The sequence below is a fragment of the Sinocyclocheilus rhinocerous genome, unplaced genomic scaffold (genome assembly GCF_001515625.1).
Source record: "Sinocyclocheilus rhinocerous isolate Xijiao unplaced genomic scaffold, SAMN03320098_v1.1 scaffold561, whole genome shotgun sequence".
Lineage (NCBI taxonomy): Eukaryota > Metazoa > Chordata > Actinopteri > Cypriniformes > Cyprinidae > Sinocyclocheilus > Sinocyclocheilus rhinocerous.
This window is the reverse complement of record NW_015641041.1, coordinates 1,390,854-1,394,342: the sequence shown is the minus strand read 5'-3', so window position 1 is coordinate 1,394,342 and position 3,489 is coordinate 1,390,854.

The window sequence follows — 3,489 nt, the reverse complement described above, 5'->3', positions numbered from 1 at the left end:
TTTCAGCAAAGCGGCGTCGGGGAGCGGGGCGGAGGCGGGCCCCCCCGCCTGTCCAGGCCCCCGTCAAACCTGGCGGTGAGCGGAAGAGCAAGAGGCCCGGGACGGGCGACCCCGAGAGAGAGGGAACTGCTCTTTGGGGGATGGTGAATGCAACTCTCCCTCCCCCGGAGGAGGGCCGGGTGGAGAATCTAGAAAATCTCGATGAGAGAGCGGTTTTCTCTGTCTCTGGGTCACAAGAGGGCACGGAGAGTCGCGGACGGACCAACACCGGACCACACTCATCCTCCTCTCTCGCCAGCAGGCAGCAGCGGGCGGTTCGAGAGCGTCATCAAAGGCCCTACTCACGCACCCTCTGCCAAACTGTGGAACCAGGTAAGCGTTGCACCGTACACTCAGACCCCTCTTCGCTCTGCCCACAAGCCGCCCGAGTTGGGTCCCTGCGTTCCACCTCGCTGACCCACTGCAGGTATGGTGGTTGCTCTGCTGGTCCCGCTTGCACAGTATCTGGGTACCTGGCTTGCGCTACCCAGCCCGTCTCGCTGGCTTCTGCGGACCATCAGCCTCGGCTATGCGATTCAGTTCGCCCGGCGTCCCCCCAAGTTCAGTGGCATCTAGAAAGGCGGTGGGTTACGACCAATCTTGGATCTGCGTGTCTTGAACCGGGCCCTTCACCGGTTACCGTTCAAGACGTTGATGCAGAAACACATCTTCTGGTGCATCCGTCCCCGAGATTGGGTTGCAGCAATCAACCTGAAGGATGCGTACTTTCATGTGTCGATCCTTCCGCGCCACGGACCATTTCTGCGGTTTGCTGGAGTGCGCCTAGAACAGGTCTTCAGGCATACTGTGGTTTACGTGGATGCCTCCACCACCGGCTGGGGGGCCACGTACAATGGGCACGCAGTATCGGGGGTGTGGACGGGTCCCCAACTGCACTGTCATATCAATTGCCTAGAGTTGTTAGCGGTGCGCCTTGCCTTGAACCGTCTCAAAGGGCACTTACGAGGCAAGCACATGCTGGTCCAAACGGACAACATTGCTCCCGTCGCGTGTTGCAACTCGCCCGCCACCTCCTTCCTTTGGAGTCGGAAGGTTCTGAGGTCACTTCGTGCCATTCAAATTCCGGGTCTGCTCAACCGTACGGCCGACGAGCTGTCACGAGCTACGCTCCCAGGAGAATGGAGACTCCAGCCCCAGACGGTCCAGCTGATTTGGAGACGTTTCGGAGCCACTCAGGTAGACCTGTTTGCCTCTCCAGAAACCTCTCACTGCCAGTTGTTCTACTCCCTGACTGAGGGAACACTCGGCATGGACACACTGGCACACAGCTGGCCATGGGGCCTGTGCAAGTATGCGTTTCCCCCAGTGAGCCTTCTCGCACAGACGCTGTGCAAGGTCAGGGAGGACGAGGAGCAGGTCCTGCTGGTGGTGCCGTATTGGCCCACTCGGACCTGGTTCCCCGAACTAATGCCCCTCATGACAGCCCCTCCCTGGGAACCTGTTCGTCGAGTGGTGTTCTTCTCACGAGAAGACCCCCGGAAATGCCCGATCAGGGTCGTGCTTTCCTTTTTGCAGCAAGGGTTGGAGTGAAGGCTATCTACAACAAAACATTTTTCAGGTTTAACTGGTATTTTAAATTTGTTAAAAAATTCTTTATATGCTAACAAAATTCTTTGATTGTTTATTAGCTGACTGACTAATATGATATCATTTTCAAACCACTCAAAAAAAAAAAAAAAAGATTTGTTTTTGTACAAAATATCTTTGTTGTATAGAGTATCTCCTAGGAAATTATGCTTATAAGCGAGTGTCCATGTCATGAGAGCTTGTTTATGAAATTTTGCAAGCTTAACTGGATTTTTTTCAATAATTAAGATAGATAAGATAGAATAATTACACTTTAATAAAAATAAGAGATCGCCCATTTGCCTGAATAGGTAGTTGGGAAATGAGTTCCAAATACTATCTTTATTCTTTAAAGATAGTAATAAATACTTCTTTTATTGCTGTTGATTCTCTATCTCACTATCACTCTCTGTTGCATTTTGCATTATTGACACAATATTTTCCTAATTAATGCTGTACAGTTGCTTTGACACAATCTGTATTGTTAAAAGCGCTATATAAATAAAAGTGACTTGACTTGACTTGACTTAAATATTGGATAAGCCAGTTTAACTCAATACCTCTAAACCACCATGATCTTTTGAATTACATAAGACTTCTTATCTCAAATAATGTGGCTTGTTTTCCCAAATAAAATCAAAAAGCATTTTATCCAATTTATTAATTACTTTTGGGGTCTATCCAAGGATAGAGACACATAAAATAATCTGGAGATTCCTTCAGCTTTTGACAAAAGTACCCTCCCCTGCACTGACAAATCCCTTTGTAACCACATATTAAACCTCTTAATAATTATATCAATAATTGGACTGAAATTTAGATCATTATGCAAATATTCATCTTTATAGACAACTACTCCAAGACATGTTACTTGGTTTTCAATTGGAATAATACAACATTTTTTTAAACTACAATCTTTAAGAGGAAATATAACTGATTTATCCATATTCATTCTTATCCTTGAAACATCTGAAAACAATTTTATGCAGTTCACAGCTTCACTTTAAAAAAAAGTGGTATCATCTGAAAACTGACATAACTTAAGTCCATCATTGCCTGGTGATTGATTATCTTTAAGGTTCCCAATACACTCTTTAATTTCCTCCAATTTGAACTCATCACACAATAATTTAAAATCCTCCTAAATCATTTTACCTTCACCTGAAATATAATTAATTCATTAAAAAGTTATTATTAAACTGAGTAACACACTGTGATGTCTTTTTAACGTTCTCTGTGATTGTATTATAATTTAACAATTTACTTATAGAGGTTAATTCACCATTTCTATAATGAGTATGATTAATGTTGACATGCAATATTATCATTCTATCCAAACTACCCGTTTCATGGCTTAGGACCTGACACCTGAAATTTCCTTTTAATATAGCGACCCCTGCAGATCTAGTATTGCAATGTGAAATCCATGTCATTTCCCCATTGACTCCTCCAGAACTTTTCATCTTCTACAAGCATGTGCTTGTAGCTTCGCGGAGCTACAAGCATGTGCAGAGCTTCGCAAGCAAAGCTCCGGGTCCTGACAACATTCCTGGGCGTGTACTGAGAGACTGTGCAGTGGAACTCACTGATGTCTTCACAGACATTTTCAACATCTCACTAAGTCAGGCTGTTGTCCCCACATGCTTCAAAGCTACCACCATCATTCCAGTCCCGAAGAAGCCGTCTCCATCCTGCTTCAATGACTATCGTCCAGTTGGACTTACTCCTATTCTCATGAAGTGCTTTGAACGGCTAGTCATGCGCCACATCAAGTCTGCCCTCCCCCCCTCCCTGGACCCCTTCCAGTTTGCATCCATCAGGCTGTCAGGAAGCTGAACTCCCTCCGGACTTTGCCCCCCCCCC